General features: G+C 49.7%; 1 long non-coding RNA gene across 1 annotated transcript in view; it reads right to left on the minus strand.

Annotated features, from left to right (window-relative positions):
* Window positions 1-13,294: 13,294 nt before the first annotated feature.
* LOC119963761 overlaps window positions 13,295-27,278 on the minus strand; it is a 73,224-nt gene continuing 59,240 nt past the window's right edge. Inside the window, exon 3 of the long non-coding RNA XR_005460156.1 lies at window positions 13,295-13,579. This is a non-coding gene — a long non-coding RNA (uncharacterized LOC119963761). The remainder of the gene's footprint in view (window positions 13,580-27,278) is intronic.

Below are 27,278 nucleotides of genomic sequence, written 5' to 3' on the forward strand. Positions count from 1 at the left end.
CACAATACCATTTTTACATGGCAAATGGACAGCCTGGTTTGCTGCTAGGTGGTAAAACATCAATCAAGAGCCCGGGATCCTTGTGGATATCCCTGGAAGTCGGGAGGAAAGAAGTTTGATGTTCGAGACTTGGCCCTCACAGGAGGATGGGTGATTGTTGATTGAGGCATGGAGAAGTTAGTTTTTGTGGGGTTGGGTGGGAGTTTGGTGACTGATTGTGGGGAGAGAGACTGCAATTAGCAGGGCGGAGTCGCAGAAGGCTTTCTTGAGCTGCCCGGGGTTCACATCTGCTCCTTCTCACCCACAAGCCGAGCTGGAAAAGATAAAGCTGGCAACTCCCACCTCCCTTTCACTACATTTCCTGAGCCCTCAGAACCCAGCATGGCAACTGTAGCTTTTAAAGTGTTGATGAAGTGTCATGCCTTTCTACAGCAGGACATTAGAACTCTTTGAGGTTTGGCACCGTAAAACAGCAACAGGCATGTATTAAGCTGTGTTGTGCATGCATTCTGCATTTTTCAATGTTTAACCCCCTTGCCCAAGCCTCTCCTGTGTGGTGTTAATATCAAGGCGAATGTGTCTCCATAGCAAGGAAGACTACTAATCATTACCCAAACCATAGATGTCTCCTTGGGCGATCACTCGCTAATGAGTATGATTGTCCACCTAAGAAATTCTGTGTTACTGGTCATAGGTTCTGTGTGGTGTGTGTTGTTTCTTCTAGGTAGAAGATTCCCAATGGCATTGCTCTCGGAATCCAAGGAAAGGCATAGAAGTAAAAATCTAGCAAAAGTTGTCATTCTATAACTTGCTGGAAACTAACATCATGAATCAAGGTTTTGAACAATGAGCAGTGGTGTGATGGCCTAGGGGTAGGTGGAATGTTCTGATTCTTTCACATTCAGCAAGAAGCATTGAATTTTCAACCAGTGAACAAGAATGCGATTCCCTGTGTAAATGTTAGGTTCCCTACAGACCTTCTCTGAGCTTGAGTGCACGCATCTCGTATAGATATAGTCAGTTAGGGTCACACATCAGCAGAATGAACAGCCACTGAGATTTAAAAGCATCTTAACAGCCTGAGTTTTCAGCAGAACTGTGGGTGCTAAGAGATAAATTATTAATTTCTTGGTAAAATGTCCCTGAAAAATCTATTAATTAATAAAAGTTTGGACAAACTCTGGGAGGTTATGTCTGTAAGCAAGAACTATTGGTGGAGTTGGCCTTTATGTTAATTGGTAATGCATTCAATCTTACAAGTTTTTTCGGCTTGGTGGCACAGTGGATAGCACTGCTGCCTCACAGGGAGCCGGTTTCGATTCTGACCTCGGGTGACTGTGGAATTTTCCCTTTCTCCCCTTAGAACATAGAACATAGAACAGTACAGCACAGAACAGGCCCTTCGGCCCTCGATGTTGTGCCGAGCAATGATCACCCCACTCAAACCCACGTATCCACCCTATACTCGTAACCCAACAACCCCCCCCCCCCTTAACCTTACTTTTTAGGACACCACGGGCAATTTAGCATTACCAATCCACCTAACCCGCACATCTTTGGACTGTGGGAGGAAACCGGAGCACCCGGAGGAAACCCACGCACACACGGGGAGGACGTGCAGACTCCACACAGACAGTGACCCAGCCGGGAACCGAACCTGGGACCTGGGAGCTGTGAAGCATTTATGCTAACCACTATGCTACCATGCTGCCCCTTGTCTGTATGGGTTTCCTCCGCCAGCTCCAGTTTCCTCCCACAATCTAAGGTTGTGTGGTTAGATGGATTGGCCATGTTAAATTGCCCTTAAGTGTCCAAAGATTGGGTGGGTTTACAGAGTTTGAGTGGGGGGTTGGGCCTACGTAGGGTGTTTTTTGAAGGGTCGGTGCAGGCTCGATAGGCCGAATGGCCTCCTGCACTGTTTTGATTCTATGGTTCTAATGAAAGGTGGTAATCAGTAAATAACTGATTGATAGTGTAGGTAAGGAGGGGGAAGTTCAAGATTTCACAAGAGGGTTGGATATAAAGCTACATTTTATGACACTAATACTCAAAAGGCAACCTGTCCCTTGATGCGATGCATCAGCTTTGTCTGGCAGTTGTAGCCAACCTCAAGCATAAACAATGCACATTTGAAAAATAACTGTCAAAATAGCTTTGAAACATTGTAGAAGATAAAACATTGCCTTGAATAAAACAAAAATTGAGTGAAAAGAATTAGATAACAAAGAAAATAAAGAGAAAGGCTTGAGAGAAACAGAATCCACTCTTTCTCCAGGTCCATTAAAGTTTAAAGAGTAAGTGTGAAGGGGAAGTCCAAAGCAACAGGGGACTAAAGTAAAACAGTGGTATGAATGTAGGGTGAAAGGGCATAAGTACATTTGGAGATTCCCCATGGATAGGGGGTAAGAAGGAGGAATAGGTGAGGTGTTACACTAATACTGGGTTTTACAGGCTAGAATGAAAAGTGCTTGCTCTGTCCCTGCTCAGTTTCCAGCCTGAGTTGTAACTAACGGTAGTAGCTCAGCTAACTTCTAGTGAATCCAGAACCATGCAAGGTGCAAGATTCATAGCTGGGAAGTGCCAGCGCATTCTGTGAAATGTTTCTGAGGTGGGATTGTAACTCGCCTTCGGAGTTAAAATCACGACCTTGTATATCAATCAAGCTTTTTAAGTGTTCCTTTTAAAAAAGTAGTTTGAGGAGCTACTAAGACCTGTGCCTTTTCCTTTATCTTTCTTTGAATTTGAGCGAGGGAGCAGATGCTATTTGTGTGTGAATGTGTAGTTGGACAGACCTGAAGACAAACTTTAGAAAATCAAACTGGTACGCACGGGATTGGCCAGCACTAGTTCTGACATAGGGTCTGATTTATGTCTGAGCATCCCGATTTCCCGAGACCTTTCACCTGTAACATGAGGGTGTTTTGGAAAACCCAATGTTTGGCCAACATACAGCTACATCACCAGTGTTACCCAGCATGGTGTCCGATCCCATTTGGAAGCTGACGAAGGCAGTCAAAGCCATCCCCAGTAATTTCTGTCATGCTCAGACATCAAGCCTGAATATTAAAATGAGGCCTAGGAATTAAAATCTCTCCAGGCGTTTTGCTGGTCCTGGGCCAACCCTCAGAAAGTTCCTGCATTGAGTAAAAATCAATGCCTAAGTGACTATAACGTCCTGTGCTAACAACAAGGGAGAGTTAATAAAAATAGGTCTGTGGCCTTATTTGGAATCGTTTATGTTCGATGCTGCATTTTTAAGAATACATTCGAGTGACTGTTAGAAACTAGTGTAATTTAACCTGAAGTGAAATTAGAATGTTTTCTCTCAGTATGTCACAAATCGGAGAGAACCAGAGCACAGTGCATGTTTGTTTAGTCAGGTTATCCTAAGTGGCCTCTGGTTACACACAGCATCATAATTATATGCTTCCAAAGCATCACAAAAATATTTTCCACATGTATACTTGCAAGGGAAGCAGTTCAAAGTTACGCATACTGTGCAGTAGCATTTATCAAAAACCATTTGGAAAACAATGCGTGCTTTTGTAAACACTATTCAGCCAGCTACATTGAAATGGAGCAAAAGTGTGATGCAAAGAACATTTGGGGCAAATGTACATTATAAACTGTTTTATCTCTGAGGAAGAAAAATTTATCACCAATGTATCATAAAATGTATGAGAATTAATTCTGAAGTCACTGATGTCAATAGGCTTGAGAGGGACACAAAGCATTTACAATGGACTATGCTCCATTAACAACTATTGAGTTGGGGACACTTTGATCTTCTCATTGGAGGGCAGCTGAAAGGACTCTAAAGGCACAGAACAAAAAAAAAATAGCCTAATCAACATTTCACATGCTCACTATTATTAGACTGTTAATGGAGGAATCATTAAAACAAATTGTTTCCATGTAAAATTTTGTGTGTATGTGCATACCTAGATTACATGGTTACGTGTAGATCGGTACGATTTAGTTTCTGCATTAATTACACTTGATCGTATTAAAACATAGCCTTGTGTGTACAGCCCAGTTAAACTTTGAGCACTTCCTGCTTAACCAATTTCAGCATAATCTATGATCTAATAATTAGGTGAATTTTTTAGGGATCCTTCTCCATTCCATTTATGTGTAATGGAAACATCTGTTTTGTATTACAATGAAAGTACCACACTCAGAAAACACTTCATCTCCTCAAAAAATCGATTTAGGTTGGCTGAATGCTAATGTTTGCAGCATTACAGTGCTGTATATTACTTATTGCAGCTGCTTGCTTCAGAGTTTCATTGTCATTTTTTATAGTTTAGAGACAGGAGAGGAATGCATCCCTCTGTGATTGCTAACATAGAGCTTCCTTGAAAAATCGGCTTTGATTATTTCCTCCTCATGTCCTTAGTTTAACCTCAACATCCGCATATTTGGGCTTTTTTTTGTCTTAGAAGCTCTGTTGCAGAGCATCACCATATCCCCTGATTGAATATTGATTCCTGATTTCCATTTATAGAATTTACAGTGCAGAAGGAGGCCATTCGGCCCATCACGTCTGCACCGGCCCTTGGAAAGAGCACCCTACTTAAGCCCATGCCACCACCCTATCCCCGTAACCCAGTAACCCCACCTAACATTTTTGGACACTCAGGGCAATTTAGCATGGCCAATCCACCTAACGTGCACATCTTTGGACTGTGGGAGGAAACCAGAGCACCCGGAGGAAACCCACGCGGACACGAGGAGAACGTGCAGACTCCGCACATGTTTGGGACTCTATAATATGAATGAAACTGTACAGACCATTCAGCATCATATTTGTGAGTTTCATATCGAGAGCAGAGGCCACCTCAGTCTAGTGTCCTCCAGTTTGTAAAACAACCATTCACGATGGCACTTTGCTTAATTTCTCTTGCCCAATTTCATATCCACAATGTCATTGCCCTTTGAACCCATTGGTTTCAATTTTGATAACATTCCTAAAATACTGCACTTTATCAAAGGACTCTTGAACGTCCCCATACTCGACCTCAGCCAAACTACCTGCAGCAAGTTGATCAAATACAAGTTTCCTTTACAAAATCTGTGTCGGCCGTTAACCCATATTTTTCCAAATGATGATTAATGTGGCCTCAGATCATTCCCATAGTGCTCCCCATCATTAATGTTAGGCTGACTGACCACTTTATCCCTCTCTTTTTATTTTAAAAACAGGGTTATTCAGGCTCCGCCAGGCCTCTGGCACAACCCCCAGAGCAAAGGGGCATCGGTAGATTGTGGGTGAGAGCCTCCACTTTCTTCATCTTTACTTTTCTCAGCAAGCTAGTATGCATCTTATCTGGACTGGTTGACTTTTCTGATTTGTATCCTGCCAATTTTTAAATACCTCCCCTTTATTTCTTTCTATCAGATCCAATTTCTCAGATATCTCACCCTTCATTGGTCTTGGTGCAAATGGTGAGGAAGTTGTTTGATTGTCACAGGAACTCAAGTGGGCCACATAGGGAAGCAAACCTACTGTATTATCTGATCTGGTTTATATTCAACTTCTGCTTCACACCAGTGTGGTTAACTCGTAACTGGCCTCTGTGAGCTCGCAAGCGGTCTCGTCCAATACAATAGGCGGGATTCTGTGATCCTGAGGCTAAGTGTTGACGCCGTTGGAAACGCCGTTGCGTTTCTCGACGGCGTCAACGTGGCCTCAGGATAAGCAACTGGAGCAGACCACGCCACTCCAGCTGCTGATCCTGGCGTGAACTGAGCGGCACGGGGTCCGCGCATGCGCAGTGGCACCCGTGCCAATGCACACATGCGCAGTGGCTCCCTTCTTCGCGCCAGCCCCGACGCAACATGGCACAGGGCTACAGGGGCCGGTGCTGAAGAAAGGAGACCCCCAGCCAGAGACGGCCGGCCCGCCGATCGTTGGGCCCCGATTGCGGGCCAGGCCATATTGGAGGCCTTCCCCGGGTCGATCCTCCCGGACCCCACAGGCCGTCCCCGGACTCTTTCACGCCGAGGTCCCGCCAGCTGAGAGCAGGTGTGAGCGGTGCCGGTGGACTTGGGCTTTTCGCGACGGCTGCTCGGCCCCCGACCGTCGCCGCGCCGACCACGCCAGCCCCAATGGCGCCGATTCTCCACTCTGTGGAGAATCGCATCCCGGCGACAGTGAACCAAGCTGGGAATCAAACCTGGGTCCCTGGAGCTATGAAACAAAAGTGCTAACCACTATGCTTCCGTGCCGCGCATTTGGTGGATCAGGTGAGAAAGGTGTCTAGTGCTGGAATAAACTATTGTGACTCACATGCTCGGGGAATATATGACAAATTACTATTTCGGTGGGTGCTGAAGGGCAAGAGTTGGTCATGAGCTGTACCCCACAGGAGGCAGCATCTTCAAGAGAGAAGATAGAGAAAAAGTGAGGAAAAGCAGAAAAAAAATAAAAATAAACTGGATTCTGCAGCTCTCCCTGTTGGGCATGTTTTCAGAGTAGGGATTCTTAAAATATGATGGTTGGCTAGCCCATTACCTTCTTGCTGACTCCCAACCTGGACCGCATATTAAAGTAGGTGGGTGGGCATCCGCCAAAATCAGAGCCCACCATTTCTTGAAACATAATTAGCGGGTAGTTGTGCTTATTAACTTAAAGAAAATAGACGAAGGCTGAAGAAACCCATCCACACTCCAGACACGGGATGAACCACATTGGCAGTAGACAGTGAGTAAAGACCCAGAAAAGCTAAAAAAAAAATTACAGAGCTGACAGGCCTCCAGATCTTTGAAGGAAGGAAGAAAGGGGCTGATTGAAGAATGTCCAAAACATTTTTGGTGCAACAGTTACAAGCTGAGGGAGACACAACCCCGGAGTCTGGACAGCAGTGAGCACAAACCATAATCAGCCAGCAACACCAGTGAAGCAGCAATTGGTCCAGTGCTTGGTATAAGTATGGAATCAATACTGTCACTCCAAAAACCTTTCTGAAGCGCTCATGGCTCACAATAGATTCAGCACACGGGCAACTGACTAAAGAGATTTTCCAGGCATAGAGCCACTTCTGATTTGCAAAAAAAAACAAATCGATCAGGTCAGCACTTTACTCTATGAAGTTGGAGCAATTGCCAATGCCATAATAGTGAGAGAGAGAATTGATGGGACCTCAATCTCTTACCATAAGATCCTCCAGGCATTTGATTTGTGATGAATGTATGAAATTGTTATTTGTTATATTTTGTTGTAGTAATGTTAATTAAAGCCCTGGATTCAAATACATGCAGGCAGTATGTCTGATAAAGCTGTGATTAAGGAGTCATAAAGGTGAGATATTTATTAATTTCAACCATTTACTTGTTTACAGAGAGATAGATAATGGAGTATTGTTTATGTGTTTGGAGATTCCCTGGGATGGAAATTTATGAGGGAGTTGTGTTTAATGCTTGCTAAGCAGGAGTTCATCAGACATATTCGTGGGACACAGATGATGTAATTAATGGGAGGAACTAGGTGTGCCTGAGATTTTCAGCAGTTTGACCACAGGATTTGAGTCTGATAAGGTAGAAGGATTTTTAGGTTGTTCCTGAAAGAGTCTCTCTCCTAAGGTCTGTACAAGGAACAGCAAGTAACCCTGATTGCTAACTTTATTTATGAGTGGATTTTGAACTGTACTGGGTTGCTTAGTTGGGTTAGCAGCTGGTGTAGATAGTGAGTTAAAGTTTTTCCCTTTATTGAAGAACTGTTCAACTATTAATTGTAAAGCTATTTATTTGATATTAAGGTGATTGCTTCTGTTTTTAAATTAAAGTTTGTTTTAACATAAAATCACAGTGGTTATCACTGTTGTATCACTGCGCCAGGGATCCCGGTTTGATTCTGACCTTGGGTGACTATGTGGAATTTGCACATTCTCCCACTGTGTATGTGGGTTTCCTCCAGGTGCTCCAGTTTCCTCGCACAGTCCAAAGATGTGCAGGTCAGGTGGATTGCCCACGGTAAATTACCCCTTATTGTACTGAGATGTACAAGTTTGGTGGGGTTATGGGGATAGGGCGGGGGAGTGGGCCACGGGACTCTTTCAGAGGGTTGTTGCAGACTCGATGGGCCGAATGACCTCCTTTTGCATTGTAAGGATTGTATGAATGGAAATATAACTGTTAGACAAAGTCATCACTCCTGGGGTTAACGATCCTTTGCTCACAATTTTACAAATTGCTAATTGTTTGGAGTTCTTGTCTGGTATCCTGACATAAATTCTGGTTTTGGCCATCCTAACAGATTTATATTTTAGCATTTGTAATAATTTAGTTATAGAATAGGAAAAATTTAACAAGCTTAAACAAAAATCAGGTGAAAGCATGGATTTGTTCATCAACGATCTATACAGCCTGGCAGAAAACTAGCGAATATTGAGGGATGAATTGATTCATGATGGCATAGTAGTTGGGGTCTTTGAAGAGGCTCTATCAGATCTTTTGCCAATGTGACAAAATGGAGGAATATTTAATAGATATTGTAATGTGTGTGTTGCAGTAATGCTGTTAAAAGAGGTTAGGTTAAGGTTCCCAGTTTATGGGCAGGTTTATCCCTTTGGGAGGATATGTTCTCCCACTTGGAGTTTAATTGCACCTGATGTGTGCTCACGCTAGGAGCACAAATCAGGAACGATTCCCAATCCTTAGCCATGCAAATATTTGCATGCCGAAGATTGTGAGGATTCTGTAGGGAAACCCGCTATCGAGATGACAATTTGAGCAGTCAGCCCGATGGCAAGGTCCTACAGATGCTCCCCCACAACATAATTCAGTCGTACCCCTCCCTCCCCCCGCCGCAGCACAATTCAGCCCCCCCTGGATTATCTGCAATACTTCCCCACCTCCCTCCAATATGGGGGTGACCTGAACCCCCCCACCCCCCCCCCCCACCAGAGATCCCCTCAGATACTCCCTAAATAAAGAGACTCCATTAGAGACCCCCCACATGGACCCCAGAAGTAAAGATACCCATCAGAGACCCTCCAAAAGAGAGATACTTGTCTGGAAGCTAGAGGGCAGTCCAGACAGGCAGTGAAAAAAAATCACAGTCTTAAAACTCACCTGGACAATACACCTGCTGACTGAGACACAGGAAACAGCACCTGCCAATTGCTGGAAACAGAAAACCAGTGAGTTGGGTTTAACCACCCTCAGATCTTTGATCTGCAAGTCATTCATTCACTTCTCTTTGAAAATGCTTTGCGAGGCCATGATTGACAGCACACACCCAGCTGCCAGCATTGTTCCTTTCATCTCCCTTCATGTTTGAGTGACTTTGAAGTGGCCAGCCATGGGCAAAATTCACCGCAGACCTACGTAACGCCCATTTCCGGCGGGCAAAAGCGGCGTCGGTGCCTCCGACGTCGCGGCCTGCTTTTAGGCCCTAAATTTCCGTTTCCGAAAGGGCCAGCAGCGGATTGACGCTATATGCGTCAGTTTCACCCGCTGCGGAAGTGGCGCGTTGAGAGAGAGAGAGGGGACGGGTACCGGCGTTGAGAGAGAGGGGGGGCGGCGTTGGAGGGGGGTAGGGATGGTGGGGAGGGGGGTAGGGGTGGTGGGGAGGAGGGTAGGGGTGGTGGGGAGGGGGGTAGGGGTGGGGAGGGGGGTAGGGGTGGTGAGGGGGTAGGGGCGTTGGAGGGGGTAGTGGTGGTGAGGGGGGTAGGGGCGGTGGAGGGGGTAGCGGCGTTGGAGGGGGGTAGGGGTGGTGAGGGGGGGTTGGGGTAGGGGGCAGCGGCGTGCAGGGGGGGCGACGGTGCGTTGGCCCTGGGCATCCGTCGCCCCTACCCTCTGCACGCCGCTGCCCCCTACCCCAACCCCCCCACCACCCCTACCCCCCTCCAACGCCCCTACCCCCCTCACCACCCCTACCCTCCTCACCAACCCTACCCCCCTCACCACCCATAACCCCCTCCCCACCACCCCTACCCCCCTCCCCACCACCCCTACCCCCCTCCACCGCCGCCCCCCCCCCTCTCTCAACGCCGGTACCCGTCCCCTCTCTCTCAACGCCGGTACCCCCCCTCTCTCTCAACGCCGGTACCCCCACCTCTCTCTCAACGCTGGTACCCTCCCCCCCTCCTCTCCTCTCAACGCCGGTACCCCCCCCCTCCTCTCCTCTCAACGCCTGTACCCCCCCCTCTCTCTCAACGCCGGTACCCCCCCTCTCTCTCTCAACGCCAGTACCTCCCCTCTCTCTCAACTCCGGTACCCCCCCCTCTCTCTCAACGCCGGTACCCCCCTCCCCCCCTCTCTCTCAACGCCGGTACCTCCCCCTCTCTCTCTCAACGCTGGTACCCCCCCCCCTCTCTCAACGCCGGTATCCCCCCCCCTCTCCTCTCCTCTCCTCTCAACGCCGGTACCCCCCCTCTCCTCTCCTCTCAACGCCGGTTCCCCCCCCCCTCTCTCAACGCCGGTACCCCCCCCCCCCTTCTCTCCTCTCCTCTCAACGCCGGTACCCCCCTCCCCTCTCTCTCAACTCCGGTACCCCCCCCTCTCTCTCAACGCCGGTACCCCCTCCCCCCCTCTCTCTCAACGCCGGTACCTCCCCCTCTCTCTCTCAACGCTGGTACCCCCCCCCCTCTCTCAACGCCGGTATCCCCCCCCTCTCCTCTCCTCTCCTCTCAACGCCGGTACCCCCCCTCTCCTCTCCTCTCAACGCCGGTTCCCCCCCCCTCTCTCAACGCCGGTACCCCCCCCTTCTCTCCTCTCCTCTCAACGGCGGTACCCCCCCTCTCCTCTCCTCTCAACACCGGTACCCCCCCTCTCTCTCAACGCCGGTACCCCCCCTCTTCTCCTCTCCTCTCCTCTCAACGCCGGTACCCCCCTCTCCTCTCCTCTCAATGCCGGTACCCCCCTCTCTTTCAACGCCGGTACCCCCCTTCTCTCAATGCCGGTACCCCCCCCTCTCAACGCCGCAACCCCCCCCAATCCACCCCTCTCCAACGCCGCTACCCCCGCACTCGATGTAGGTTACTGAATGGCGTCAACCATCATCAATGGTTGACGCCGTTATAAACCTACTGTGATTTTCGCCGACGTGACCCGTGGCCACGTCGGCAGGACTTCGGCCCATCCGGGCCGGAGATTTGTTGACATTAAAAATTAAATGACATGCCACCGGCGCCAGCTGTTCTCAGAGGCTGCCGGCGGGATTTGCACAACGCCGGTTTTTGGCCGCTCGGAAAATTCAAAACCTGGCGGGAGCGGGAATAACGCCGCCGCCGGCCGATTCTCCGACCCTGCGTGGGGTCGGTGAATTTCGCCCCGTGAAACTAACCAACTTTTGTAAATATCAAGCTTTGATTGCTAGCTCCTGGACCACTTCAAACAGAGTTAAGTGCTTTCCACTCATCTCCCTTCACAGTTGAATGTCTTTGAAGTAGTCAGCAGTGAAACTAACAGGAAGCAGTGATTCTTTTCATTGCCTGTGTCTGAACTGTTCTCCAGCCACCAGACAGGAGTTTCTCTTTCGGGGGCTTTCAGACAAGGATCTCTCTTGTGCGGGTAGGTTTCTGGGGTGTGTCTTTATTTAGGGGGTCAATGGGGGGGCTGTTCTTGGTTAGGGGTCTATTGGAGTCTCTTTATTTAGCAGGTCTGAAAGTGTGTCTCTTTATTTAGGGGGTCCCTGTGTGGAGGGGTCTCTTTATTTAGGGGTTCAATGGGTGGTCTTTTGATTTAGAGGGTATCTGGAGGATCCACCGCAAGGTCCACCATGTCAGGTGCACGTTTGCCAAGACCTGCACCAATTCTCAGCCACGTAATTCGTGGCCCAGAGGACTAGAGAATCACAAGGGCCCAGAGAGTAAGATGCCGGCCCATTAATAGGATGCAAATGGGTCTTAATGGTCCATTTACATCCTCTGCTGGTGCAGGGCATTAACCTCGATCCCGACACCTGTGGGGACCTAAACATTGGAAATGGCTCGGTACCGGTGTTTCCCCGATGCCTGATTCCCCGCCACACTGGAAACTCCCTGGCTGGCAGCACGTGGTGGACAATTCAGCCCTACATGTCTTCTGAAGCTGTGATTCAGGGATTAACAGCTCAGCTGGCTGTGGTGCCACTTATGGGAGGGACTGGGTCTGTTTTGAGTTGCATTTTCAGTCCTGCTGTTGTTTTTAGTTTCATTGTGACAGTTCTGCTCTGGTTTTTGAGGAAAGAAGGTGTGTTTCTTTGACTGACCTCTGAAAGCTGCTCTCCCAAGGACTTTGTGAATAAATCTGTAAGCCACTGAGTGTTAACAGGTATTAATAAATGGCACTTGACTTGTGTGTGTCGGAGAATCCCCGGGGGGCAGCGCGAATCCCGTCCCACCACCTCACCCCGCCACCTGCTGCCATATTCTCTGGCGCGGTTTTTCGGGCGGGGAAGGTTTCATGCCATGCCGGTCGGGGTCCATTGGCAGCGGCCCACCCGGCAATCTCTGGGCCCCGATGGGCTTCCTTTTTTGGCCAGCCCCACCGGCGTGAGTCACTCAACTCACGCACCGGCAGGACCTGGCAGGTAGGTTGGCGGGGAACCAACCTCGGGGGGGGGGGTGGTCCACTGATCTGCGGGCGGGCCTGTTCCGTGGGGGCACATCTTCCTTCTGTGCCGGCCCCTGTAGGGCTCCGCCATGGCCGGCGCGGAGAAGAGAACCCCCCCGCGCATACGCCAAAATATGCCGGCCGGTCTGCGCAAGCGTGGAACCACGCCAGCGGTTACGCCCATGCGCGTGATCACGCCGGCCCTTCGGCGCCTGAGCGAACCATCGGCAGTGGCTGGAGCAGCACCAGCCCCTCCGGCGTCCACCTGTTGACGCCCGAGTGGTTTGCACCGGTTCTCCTGCCGGCGTGGGGACCTAATCCCCAGAAGGGAGAATCCCAGCCTTTATTTTTCAGAACTATTTAACTGTGAATTGAAAAGCTGTTTTTTTTTCTTTGAATGTTAATAGCGTTAGTCCTGTGATAATAATAACATTTGTTTCAATATAAAAGATCCCTGGTTGCCAGTGGAATCACTCCTGGAGCAAAGTTCCTTTCCTCACAGTTATAAAATTAAAAAATTGTTGTGGTCTCGTCTGGTTTCCATATATAAATTGGGGTCTGGTCCAGGTATTGTCGTACAAATGGGAGAAGTGATCTAATTAAGGCATTACAAATTGTGATGCAAACTGAGCTCAGAAAGCAAAATTGTGTTAAGGGTTTCTTGGAAATGAATGAGTGAGGCCATTCTTCATAATAACAATCTTTATTGTCACCAGTAGGCTTACATCAACACTGCAATGACGTTACTGTGAAAATCCCCGAGATGCCATGTTCCAACGCCTGTTCGGATACAAAGAGGGAGGATTCAGAATGTCCAAATTACCCAACAGCACGTCGATACGCAGGTCAGAAGCGGGAAATCAAACAAAAACAGAAGCCCGCAAAAACAGGGAAAGTCACTCCAATCACCGTCCAGAAATGTTCTCGGTGTGGCGGGAAAAACCTGCACAAGCGGAAAGAATGCCCAGCAGAGGGGGCAGAATGCCAACGCTGTGGGAACTTAGGGCATTTAAAAATTTCTGCCAACTTAAAATACAGCCTGCAAAAAGAAAGGAAAGTTATTAAGGGCAAATCACATTCAAGAAGTGGAAGAACCACAGAAAAACAAAATAACCTTACTGGGAGAAACAGAAAATAAGTACAGGGGCCAGGATTCTCTCACCCTGAGGCTAGCCCAGAGAATCCCCTGACCAGCGCCAATCGCACCACGCTGCCCTGGCACCAGTCCGCCGATTCTCCGGAGAGCAGAGAATCGGTGCAATTGTCGCCGCCGCGGTCGGCACAGCGCCAGTAGCGGGCCACTCTACGGAGCCCCCCCCGGTGATTTTTGACCTGGGATGGGCCGAGCGGCCATGCCAAAAAAGCCGAGTCCCGCCGGTGGCGTTCACACCTGCTCTTAGCCGGTGGGAACTCGATGTGGATGCATCCATGGGCAGCCCGGCGGAGGGGGGAGGGGGGGGGGTCCGACCCCGGGGGGGGGGGGGGGGGGGGGGGCTCTGCTGTAGCCTGGCCCGTGATCGGGGCCGACTGATTGGCGGGCTGGCCTCTTGGGCTGGGACCTCTTTTGTTCTGCGCCGGCCCCTGTAGCCCTACGCCATGTTGCGTCGGGGCCGGCGCAGAGAAGGGAGCCACTGCGCATGTGGAAGCATACACACCATTCAGTACCAAACAAGTTTGGCAGAAACCAATGAGTGTTTCTGACAGCTGTTGAGACAAGGTCAACAGTGGTGCTGGAATGTGGATCTACAAAATGCTTCTGAGAAGATCAAAAATCTAATTTCTCCTGAAATTTTAGCACAGTAGAATCCAGAACTGCCCACCATAGTAGCTGCAGATGTGTCATCTACAGGACTGAGCGCAGTTTTATTCCAAGTAAACAGGTATTGTAAATGCAGACCAGTTGATTCCGCCTCAGGATCACTCATAGACACAGAAAAAAGATATTCTCCAATTGAGAAGGGAACATTGATAGCAATATGCAGATGGGAGCTGTTGTAAGACTAAGTGATAGGATAGTGGTTTGAAACTGAAAGTGACCATAAGCTATGAGTCACTCTTCTGAACACGAAGGAGATTGCGAAGAAGTCACCGAGAATTTAGTGTTTCAGACTGAGACGAATGAGGTAGGATTCAGTAACTGAGTACGTTCAAGTACCAGATAACAACAGGTACATTATCAGGAACACCAGTTGAAGAAACCAAATGAGAAGATTTGCATTTCATCAAGGAGGTGGAAGCATACACACCATTCAGTACCAAACACCGACTGGCTACTGCAAAGAAGCTGCCGGAGACAAAACAAGTACAACAGCAAACTGATGAACTGCAGGATGGCACAGTGGTTAGCACTCACCGCATCAGGAACCTGGGTTCAATTCCAGCCTTGGCTGACTGTGTGGAGTTTGCACATCTCCATATCTAACCATTAACCCTTAATATTCAATGGCATTACCATAGCTGAATCCTCCACTACCAACATCCTGGGGTTACCATTGATCAGAAACTGTGTTGGACTAGCCGTATAAATACTGTAGCTACAAGAGCAGGCCAGAGACTATGAATTTTACGTCCTATCCACTATCTACAAGGCACAAGTCAGGAACTTGTCAGGATGGCCGAGTGGGCTAAGGCACCAGACTCAAGGAATGTATTTGGGCGGCACGGTAGCACAGTGGTTAGCACACTTGCTTCACAGCTCCAGGGTCCCAAGTTCGATTCCCGGCTTGGGTCACTGTCTGTGTGGGTTTCTCTCCGTGTCTGCGTGGGTTTCCTCCGGGTGCTCCAGTTTCATCCCACAGTCCAAAGATGTGCAGGTTAGGTGGATTGGCCAGACTAAATTTCCCTTTCGTGTCCAAAAAGGTGAGGTGAGGTTACGGGGATAGGGTGGAGATGTGGGCTTAAGTGGGGTTAAGGGCTGGTGCAGACTCGATGGACCGAATGGCCTCCTTCTGCACTGTGAATTCTATGCAACGGGGAATATTCTCCACTTGCCTGGATGAGTGCAGCTCCAACAAAAATCAAGCATCTTGACGCCATCCAGGATAAAGCAGCTCTTTTGATTGGCACCCATTTTACAAATACTCACTCCCTCCACCATCAACAGACAATAGCAGCAGTTAGTGCCATCAACAAGATGCACTACAGGAAGGCTTCTTAGTGTCTTTGAATCGCACAAACACGACCATGTAGAAGGACGCAAGCAGCAGATACATGGGAACACCACCCTCAAAGTTCCCTTTCAAACCACACAGCATCTTGCCTTGGAAACAAATTATCATTCCTTTACTGTAGCTGGGTCTAAACCCTGGAACTCCATTCCGTTTTTTAAAAACGCATTTTATTGCAAACTTGTATCAAAGTAGGTTACAGCAAATAAACACCCCGAGGAATATACTTCCCAACAATCAGCTATACAGTCTGTACAGAATTTTCTCCTTTTTCACCCCCCCTCTCCCCATTCACCCTCTCCCCCCCCCCCCCCCCCCCCCCCACCTCCCTGCGATGAACAGCTCCTCAAACACGGTCACAGACATCCCCCACCTTTTCTCAAACTCCCCTGCTGAGCCCCTTAACCCATACTTTATGTTCTCTAACCGCAGGAAGTCATACAGGTCACCCAACCATGCTGCTACCCCCGGTGGCGATGCCGACCGCCACTCCAGCAAAATTCGTCACCGTGCAATCAGAGGGGCGAAGGCCATGACATCGGCCTTCCTCCTCTCCATGAGCTCCGGCTTCTCTGAAACCCCAAATATCGCCACCAAAGGACACCTCCTCCTCCACTATCCTGGCTAAGACCGCAAACACTCCCACCCAGAATCTTCCCAAGTTTTCGCAACCTCAAAACATGTGCGCGTGATTTGCTGGCCCCCGCCCACACCTCTCACAGTCATCTACTACCCGCTGAACGAACCCACTCATTCTCACCCGAGTCATCTGCACCCTGTGCACCACCTTAAACTGTATCAGACTGATCCTTGCTCAAGAAGAGGTCCTGTTAACCCTTAGCAGTGCCTCACTCCATACTCCCCAATTGATCTCCATTCCCAACTTCGCTTCCCATTTCGCCTTGATCTTCACCATCCGCTCACCTCCCTGCTCCCCCAACCACTTATATATATCCCCAATTTTTCCCTCCCCTTCCACCTCCGGAAGCAGCAGCCGCTCCAGCAGGGTGTATCCCAGCACTCTAGGGAACCCCTTCCAGACTTTTTGTGCAAAGTCCCTAACCTGCAGATACCTGAACTCACTGCCCCTCGGCAGCTCTACCCTCTCCCTGAGCTTCTCCAGACTGGCGAACCCTTCCTCCAAATAGAAATCCCTCACCTTGACCAGCCCCACTTCCCTCCACCTCCTGTATACACTATCCATCCCCCCGGCTCAAACCCATGATTCTCGCACAGCGGCGTTAGCACCTACATCCCTTCCACCCTAAAATGCCTCCTCATCGGATTCCATATGTTCACCGTGGACTGCACCACTGGGCTCCCTGAATACCTCCTCGGAGCCATTGGCAATGCTGCCATCACCAGGCCCTCAATCTAGACCCTTTACAAGATTCCTCCTCCATCCTAACCCACTCTACCCCTTCTCCTTCCCACCACCGCCGCACCTTCTCCACCTTCGCCGCCCAATAATAATGAAGCAAATTCGGCAACGCCAACCCCCCTGCCTCTGCCTCTGTAGCAGGGTCCTCCCCACCCTCTGCACCTTCCCCGCCTACACAAAGTCAGAGATGATTGTGTCCACGTTCCGAAAAACGGCCTTTGGTATAAAGATCGGGAGAGCCTGAAAGATAAACAAGAACCTCGGCAGAATATTCATTTTCACCACTTGGACCCTCCCCGCCAATGTTAAGTGCAGTGTATCCCACCTCTTAAGATTCTCCCCGGCCTCCTCCACCAGCTTCGTTAAGTTCCATTTATGGAGCCCCGTCCATTCCCTCGCTACCTAAATCCCCAAATACCTAAACCTATCCCTTGCTACTGTAAATGGCATCCCCCCTAAATTAGCCCACTGTGCCAGCTCATTCACCGGGAACACCTCGCTTTTCCCTACATTCAGCTTGCAGCCCGAGAACCCTCCAAACCTCCCCAACAGGCCCATAATCCTTCCCATACTCTCCAACAGATCTGAAACATCCAGCAAGAGGTCATCGGCATTGAGCGACACCCGATGCTCCCTCTGTACCCTCATTATCCCCTGCCACTGCTGACTCCCTGAGAGCCATTGCCAATGGCTCTATGGCCAGCGCAAACAGCAGCAGCGACAGCGGGCACCCTTGCTTTGTACCCCTGTGTAAGTCAAAGCTTCGTGAGCTCATATCATTCGTCCACACCCTCGCCCTTGGTGCCACATACAGTAACCGCACTCATGCCACAAATCCCGGCCCAAACCAAAACCTTCCCAAAACTTCAAACAGGTACCACCATTCCACACGATCACATGCTTTCTCCGCGTCCATGGACACCACCATCTCCAGTACCAGAGCCCTCGACGGATTCATCACCACATTCAACAGTCGTCTTATATTACTCGCGGGCTGCCTGCCATTCATGAAGGCCAACAACATAGCCAATACTTTCACATCCGTGTTCAATAGTGATATGGGTCTATATGACCCACATTCCACTGGATCCTTCCCTTTTTTTGGGATTAGTATGATTACTGCCTGGGTCATCGTCTCCGGCAACTCCCGCTTCTCCAGTCCTTCATTAAACGCCCCCAACAGATGTGGTGCCAGGTCCTCCGCAAATCCCTGATAAAATTCCGTTGGGTACCCATCTGGTCCAGGGGCCTCCCCCGACTTCATACCCCTGATACTATCCAGCGCCTCCCTCAACCCCAGTGGCTCCTCCAATGCCTGCCTCTTTGCTTCCACCTGGGGAAATTCCAGCTCGTCCAGAGACCACCCTTTGACCCCCTCCTCTCCTCCTGGATCTGCTTTATAAAGTCCCTGGTATACTCTCTAAATGCCTCATTTATCTTCCCTGGCTCTGACACCACATCCCCAGCCCCAGACTAGTCAATATTTCCCTGGACGCAGCCTGCCTCTGCAGGCTCGCCTTCTCCCCATACTCGTATTGCACCCCTCTTGCCCTACACAGTTGCCCTACCAGCCTATGTGTTTGTCTGCAACTTTCTCCTCCTCACCAATCCCTCCACAAATATTATCTCGCTCACAAAATGGTCATTTTCCGCCCTCCTTTCTTTATTCGCACGAACCGTAAACAAAATAATTTCTCCCTCGACCACTGCCTTCAGTTCTTCCCAAAAATGCCCGCCGCCACCTCCCCATTCTGATTCAACTCCACATAATTCCTAATTGCCAGCCACACCTTATCACAAAAACCTCCATCCGCCAACAACCCCGGGTCAAACCTCCAGCCAGGCCTCTGCTCTCGTCTCGTTCAAAACCGAATCTCCAGCCAGTGGGGTGCATGGTCTGAGATAACTATTCCTGCATACTCTGCCCCCTCCACCCCAACCAAAATCTCCCGACTCACTACAAAGTAATCAGTCCTTGAATACACCTTATAGAAGTGTGAGAAGAAGGAATACTCCCTTCCCCTTGGGTTCTGAAAACGTCCTGGGTCAACCTACTCACCCCCTCCATAAACCTCCCCAGCTCCCTTGCCATTTGTACCCCACCCATTGACCTGGGTTTCGATCTATCCACCCCCGGCTCCAGCACACAGTTAAAATCTCGTCCCATGATCAACCGGCGCGTGGCCAAATCCGGGATTGCTGCCAGCAAAACCCTCATAAAGCCCACATCATCCCAATTTGGGGCATAGAGATTTACCAACACTACCGGTGCCCCTTCCAATACCCCACTCACAATCACATATCTCCCACCTGAATCCCTCACCTCCTTCACACTCATGAACCCGGGCGCAATTCTCCGCTCCCCAGGCCGGGTGGGAGAATCGCGGAAGGGCCGCTCTGGCACCCCCTGTGATTCTCTCACCCCCCCCCCCCCCCCCCCAAATGGCATGTCACGTTTTGCGACACGCCGCTCGGAGAATCGCCGCTCGCCGTTTTTCACGGCGACCGGCGATTCTCCGGCCCGGATTGGCCGAGCGGCCTGACAACCCCGACCTGTTCACCCTGACCTGTTCACACATGGTCGCTGCCGGCATGAACAGCGCGTGACAGGTAAGTGTGTGGCCTGTGGGGAACGGAGAGAAGATCGAGCACCACGGGCGTGCTCGTGAGGGGACTGGCCCGCGATCGGTGCCCACCGATTGTCGGGCCAGCGTCTCTAAGAGACGCACTCGTTCCCCTCCGCCGCCCCGCAAGATCAAGCCATCATGTCTTGCGGGGCAGCGGAGGGGAAGACGGCAACCGCGCATGCGCGGGTTGGAGCCGGCCAACCTGCGCATGCGCGGCTGACGTCACTTAGGCGCCGCTGGCAACGTCATTCTTGGCGCGCTGCCTTGACATGAGCGTCAGGGCCCGGCGGCCGAGCTTCCCGCAATGCCGCTCCTCGCCCCCCGGGGGGGAAGGGGAGAATAGGGGGCGAGGAGCGGCCTCTGGAGTGTTTCACGCCGGTGTCGGCCGTTGCGGAGAATCGCGCCCCCCATTTTTTTGCTCATTAAAATCGACACACCCCTCGATTTCAAATCAAACCCCGAGTGAAAAACCTGCCCGACTCGCCCCTTCCTTAACCTAACCTGGTCCGTCACACGGAGGTGTGTCTCCTGCAAAAAGACAACCCCCGATTTCAAGCTGCTGAGGTGCGCGAACACCCGCGATCTTTTAACCGGCCCATTCAGACCCCGGACGTCCCACGTTATCAACCTTACCAGAGGTTTGCGCCTCCAATCCTGTCTACCATCCGTCATCTTCCCTACTTAACTCCTGCCCCTTTAATCCCACTCTCCCTAGCCCATCCCAGATTACCCCTTTCTTTGCCCTTGACCGTGTCATCTCTCACCCCCTACCACGTTGCAGAAACCTCCCCCACTTCCGCTTTTCCCCTTCCCCTTCTTTCCCCCACACTTTCCCTTTCCCCCTCCCCCCGGCCACCCGTCTTGGCCTTCTCCCCCACCACCTCACTTCCGTTCACCAGGGGTAGCGCGGCTGCCCCTGCCCAAAGGCACATCCTAAAGACCTCCTCTGCCCTCTCCCCCACCCCCTCCATTCCTCAGCTCAAGGAAGACGGCCTCCTGCTGGCCTTACCCTCCCCCACCCAAACAAGGACTTCTCCTGAACTCCAGACATCCTTCTCCAAAAGCAAACAAACAAATGTTAAACACACATAGTCCCATAAAACAGGAGGGGGGAATAGGAACATCCACCCCCACATAAACCTTTCACCCCTACAACTCCTTACAATCTCAACATTGAACAGAATGTTCCCCCCACAAAAAAAGGTGAAAATTCCCCAATCCCTACACCCATTTCAAACATGCTCCCGACCATTACATAGTGCCAGCACCCTGGTTCCCAAGCATTGTTTGCTCAGTTCTCCCCCAGTTTATGCTCCTTAATGAAGTCTTCGGCCACTTCTGGGGTCTCGAAATAATACTCCTGGCCTCTGAACATCACCCATAATTTCGCCGGGTAGAGTACCCCAAACCTTGGCCTTGTTGAAACCTACCCACCGTTTTGCCAACTCGGCTCTAATTTCCTGATAAATTCAGACGCTATTTCCCTGCCAGTTGCAGCTACGCTTCTCCCTGGCCCCACTTCCGCCTCCAGAGCCACCACACGATCGCTGTGGTCCATGATCACTCCTTCAATCTCCCGAATCTGTGACCCCCTGCACATCCAAAAACCTCTCCATCCGCTCCAGAGTACTCTTCAGGGGTCCCACAGCTTCTGCAATGGCCTTTGCATGATCCTCACGCATTTCTTTCCTCTGTTTATGGAATTCTTCCTTGATAAAAGTAATCAGTTCCTGTATCTGGGGCTTTCCAGCTTGCCCCGCCTGCATGCTGGAAGAGACTGTCTGTGAAGCACAAGATTGTTCCAACTTTCCAGCCTAATCTCTCACTGTTTTCTGCCGGGTCTTGTTGCTCGTTGTGCTTTCTCTTTAATTGCTCTGTTTTAATAACCTTTGCTCTAGAGTCGCCAGGTATCTTTCTGATACCACCAGGAGGTTCAAAGCCAAGTACTGATCAATAACTCAATACACCAGTTAGTAAGTTTGAAATCAATACACATTTATTATACACACAGTCAATCACTACTCATGCATAAAACTCTACTTACTAAACTATCACTATTACTAAAAGCCTATACTTAGCTTCGAATGGCCCACCAGGTCAGAGGAACAATGGCCTTTGTCCGGTTCTGATTCTGTTGGCTTCGAGCTGGTACGGAACAGTAGCTAGGAGCGTCTATCTCATAGTGTGCGTTGATCTGAGACTTACTTGGTTGATGCAGCTGCTAGGCAGGTCTCTCCTCGTTGAGAGCCAAAGACAAGAAGGTCGAACTGAACTTGGGGATACTATCTTATAGGTCCCAGGGGTTTTGAGCTCTTTTGGGCGGTCCCCGGACTTGGTCCCAATTAATTGGACCATGTCTCATCGATTTTCTCCAATACTGGAGTTGTTCCCTGATCATTGGGTGGGCCCTAGGTGTTCGTTGGCCTGCCTTTGTCCTAGCTCCCACTGGCGCCAGGGAGTCTGTCTTGGTCCCGATCGTTTCAATGTTTCTGATTGTCCCTGTAGATCGCTCATTAATATGTTAATGGCTATTGGTTTCAGTTCTGTCTGGGTTCTGCAAATCTTAATACACAGGAAACCTTGCACCTGCTTGTGTTCCCTGTAGCTGGCCAATTTTCCCTACACTCCTCATGAGTGTCCATTTTGAAATCGGGACGTGGCCACCCCAGGTGGCTACAGTCTGGTGATCAGAAGACATACCATTTCAGGGGTAAACTACTCCTCTAACATTCACCTATGCCTTTTCATCAAAATTCCACCCTGTTCTGTGCAAAAAGAGTTATTTTCTGTGACTTTAAGCAGGAGCAGCGTACGTGACCATTCACTCCATGGTCACAACCGGAAGTCCTGGAACTCCATTCCTAACAGCACTGTGGGTGTACCCACAGCATATGCATTGCAATAATTCGAGAAGGCAGCTCACCACCACCTTCTCAAGGGCAATTAGGGATGGGCAATAAATGCTGGCCAAACCAGCGATGCCCACATCCCTTGCCTGAATAAAATAGAAACTCCCAGCAAACCTCAAACCTTGGGCAATGCTGTGTAGATACTGCTATTGATGCAGTAAAATGCTTGCGCTTGTATCTAATGTAAGTTGATTGACCCAGCACCATTGTTGTCATAGCGTGCGGTTCAGCGGACAAAAGTTAAAGTCTGCTTATGAGCGCATTTGGCGGGGTGCAGCACCGAGAATCACCCTACCAATCAATGGCACTTTGCCTTTTTGTTGAGCTCAGGGAGGTTCGCACCGCCATGGCCAGCCACACTCTAGTCAATTTCCTGCTGGCGAGCTGATCTTGGTGCCATTTGCAGTGGCAGCCCCGATATCCTCCCCCAAACTGGTTGAGGACCCTGGCCGTGCCAATCTGGGACTTGGGCACTCTGGCATGGGGGTGGCACTGCCAGAACACCTGAGTAGCACTGCTAGTGTGCCAGACTGGCAGTGTCAAGGTGCCCAGGTGTTGGGAGAGTGCCAGGGTACTACCCTTCCCTGATCACCTGGGGGTCTCTAATGGCCTGCGAGACCCCCCCAAGGAGCTCTCATGCCTGGTCCACGTATGTGGAAACAAGTGCTAAACAGTGCTTTGGTGAGGTCTCACAAGCACGGCCATTGACTTTGGACACCAAATGAAAGCAACGTCCTGGTGTTTAAATGAGCTTAATGTCTAATCTAATTATGTTGATCTGGATCTCGCCCAGCTAGGGAGTCGAGTGATTCGCGATCAGCCTGACACCCACTACGGAGCCCGATTTGGGGCTCTCCCAGGATTCACCCAGCATGCTGATTGTTGAATCACGCCCATAATCATCATGATGTCAGAATCATAGAATGGTTACGGCGCGGAATGAAAATGGTCAGCCTATCGTGTTTGTGTCAGCTCTCTGTACGAACAACTCAGTCAGTTCCACTGTGCTGCCTTCTCTTCATAAACCTGCAAATTCTTTCTCTTCAGCGTATTGATTTCAGCTTGTGTATATGAAATAGGAGCAGAAGTGGGCCATTCGGCCCCTCAGACCTGCTCCACCATTCAATAAGATCATGGCTGATATGTTTGTGTTGTGTTCCACATTCCCATCTACCCCCGTTAACCTTGATTCCCTTGTCCAACAGAATCTATCTACCTCCGCCTTAAAAATATTGAATGATCCAGCATCTTCTGAGGCAGAGAGTTCCCAAGTCGCACAATCCTCTGAGAGAAAAAGATTCTCCGCCTCTCTGTCTGATAAGGGCGACCCCTAATTTTAAAACCGTGCCCTTTAGTTCTGAACTCACCCACAAGAGGAAAATCCTTTCCACATCCACCTTGCCAATACCGTTCAGGATCTCATATACTTCAATCAAGTCACCCCTCATTCTTGTAAGCTCTAGTGGAAACAAACCCAGTCTGTTCAACCTTTCCTCATAAGGCAACATGCTCATTCCAGGTAGCAACCTTGTAAACCTCCTCTGAACCGCCTTCAACGCATTCACATCCTTCCTTAAATAAGACCAGAACTGCACACATTATTCAAGATGTGATCTCACCAGTGCCCTATATAACTGAACATCCTTAATTGTATCTGTATTAGATACACTTTGCAAGAGGAATGGTTTATGTTCTTTAAAGGCAAATTATTTTGTTTCAAAAAATACCTGATTGTAATTTCTTGTGATTTGGCAGACTCTGTGCTATTCAGCGATGTCTAGACACTGTCTCTCCTCTGATAAGACCTAGTGGTGTTAGAAATATGGCCACAGCTCCCATGAGTGGGTTCCCAGCAAAACTAATCAAGAACATGATCACTTTACTAGCACTGGGCCTGTTGTCACGCTTCAGCCATAAAAAAAACCTCTCCTGTGTATTGTGCTGGGGGGCTTAATACAAGTAGTAAGATTGAAAGCTGATGGGGAAGTCCTTCAATTGAAGTAACTGTACTCATATTGCCTGTAAAGTACACAGGGGAGGATCTTCGTTGGTGTTAGATCGCAGTTAAAGGACTTGGAACAATTCTGAATGAACTCCCTTGGGGCCGGGATTTCTCTGAATATGAAAGGCTGAGTGAGCTGACTGAAAGATGAGCAGACAGGCGGGGAGATTGTTTCACATCATTGCACGTTTGCCGAGAATGTATTTGTTCTCTGTTCTCAAAGTGACAATTAGAAGAGATACACTGTTCTTTGCCCCCATGGTGAAGCCACTGGAGAGAATTTTAACCCCCCCCCCCACCCACAAATGGGTGGGTTGGAGGATTGTGAGGGGGGAAAAGTATTGGCGAGCATCTAGTAAGGGGTGAAGTGAGGTCATTCACTGATGGACCTGTGAAAAGCTATGATTGTACGTTTTCTATAGGCCACAGCAGGAACCAATAATGAACGGAGTGACTGAGTGGAGAGGCTGAGTGGCATGGTGCGTTGCTGGTGAAATTGTATTCCCTCTGATCTCACAAACAATAGGAAAATTGATTTAAATAATTTTCAATGTTGTACTTTCATTTGTAGCTCCCCCACTCCTCCAAGCACACACAGCTCCTCCTTTACAACCTTTGTAGGGGATGGAGCCAGGGGTTCTGCGGAGGGTGGGGTTGGCTGGGAGGCAGGGGGAAGAGCGCGAGACAGGGCTGCTGGGAGGAGGTGTAGGGGGAGCAGAGCTAGGGTGCTAAGGGTGTAGAGTGGAGAGGGGTCAGGGGCAAAGGAGCAGCCCGAAATAAATAAACATAAAAATTGGGCTAGGTGCTGAGCAGTCAGCTCAAGGTTTTGCGCTGAAAGGCCCAGGCAGAACTATCAGCATGAGTTCCTCTGGAGCTCAGTCAGGCAGGCTGCAGCTTCCAGCTTTCAGTGTAAGTGTGCGCCCCCCCCCCCCCCCCCCCCCACCCCTCCCCAGAGGTTTTGTTGCCATTGCAACCTGAAATAATGGCAAACTTCTCAGCTGTTCCAGCCACCCATGTCTGTTTATGCTCACGTGTGAGTTGTGAAACATCAGCTGAAAACCCAACTAACTCTTTAAGTGAACTTACTGAAGTATGAGTATCTGTCCGGGTGCAAGACTGTATGTCCTGTGATGGTGCACCCTCAGGATGAATGGAGTCACATGAATAAGACAATTCCTCAGACCCTCTGAGGAATTATTCTCATGGCCATCCTTTGGAACTTGTGATATGAGTGAAGGTCGGAAGACAAAAAGGGATATGATTTAGCTCCACAAGATCCCTGAATGATGGCTTTCCCCAAGGTATGTTCTAACTCCGATCTTCTTCAATATCTATCTGCCTCCCAGCATCACTCGGAGATTTGCCTATGTAGATGATCTGACCCTTGCTACCAGAGGAAAAACCATGAGGATCTCAACAGCATCTTATCCAAGAGCACAGAATTGATGGAGCAATGTTTATACTACTCGTGACTCAGTCCAACCCAACTACCAACACAGTCACTACTTTCCCCTTCAGCAACTGACTGGCTAGCAGTGAACTGCATCTCTTTTCTCAGCAAACTGGTCAAGAATGAACCCTAACCCAAAGTACCTTAGAGACCGCAGCCTCAAGTATTGTGAACACCTGAAAAAGGTCAGAGACAAACAGAAAAGACCAAGACCAGAGTAAACAGTACATGAACAGTAGCAGGCACTAGCTGGGAACCAGTACATGCACTCTTCATACTGGTAACCTCACTCATGTGTACTCTTCAGCAGAATGCTGCTTTAGACAGTAGCCGCACAAATTACTTGGACACTGACTGGACATGTCACTGCAGATTATCAGTGGTACACTGAAATTAACACCTGTACAATGGTTTCCACTCCTTTCGAATGTCTCACCTCCTGGCTCAGTAAGTTGTGAAGCTCTGTGGATTTTGCTCCAAAGGTTTAGACGCCCAGAAAATGTCATCACAATCCTGCAGTTGCTTCGTGATGATATGACTGCAACTGGGTTGAGTGGGAGATCTGAAAAAAGTTCCCTTCAGAATCTTGACCAGGGTAAAGCAAGGCTGTGTGATAGCCCTCATACAATTTCCAATCTACCTGACAGTGGCCGGGCATCTCATTAAAGATCAACTGCCCTCTGGTGTCAGTATTAAATAATACCTGGATGGAAAATACTTCAGTCACCCCCTGCCCCTCCAAAAACTAAACTGACCACCACTGACATGCCTGATCAACAGTTCGCGGGTGACTGCAGTGTCATTTCCCGCTCTGCACCAAATTTGCACACCGCTCTCAATCTCTTCAAGTCTGCATACATTAGAGGTGCCACGGTCAGCACTGCTGCCTCACAGCGTCAGGGGCCTGGGCTCAATTCCGGCTTTGGATGATTGCCTGTGTGGAGTTTGCACGTTTGCCCTATGTCTCCATGGGTTTCCTCTGGGTGCTTCGGTTTCCTCCCAAAGATGTGATGGTTAGGGGGATTGGCCGTGCTAAAATTCCCCTTGGTGTCCGGGGATGTGCAAGTTAGGTGGGGTTACAGGGATAGGGCAGGGGAGTGGGCCTAGATAGGGTGTTCTTTCAGAGAGTCAGTGCAGACTTGATGGGCCAAATGGCCTCCTTCAGCACTGTAGGGATCCAATAGTTCTATGGTTCTGAGAAA

The sequence above is a fragment of the Scyliorhinus canicula genome, chromosome 3 (genome assembly GCF_902713615.1).
Source record: "Scyliorhinus canicula chromosome 3, sScyCan1.1, whole genome shotgun sequence".
Classification (NCBI taxonomy): Eukaryota; Metazoa; Chordata; class Chondrichthyes; order Carcharhiniformes; family Scyliorhinidae; genus Scyliorhinus; species Scyliorhinus canicula.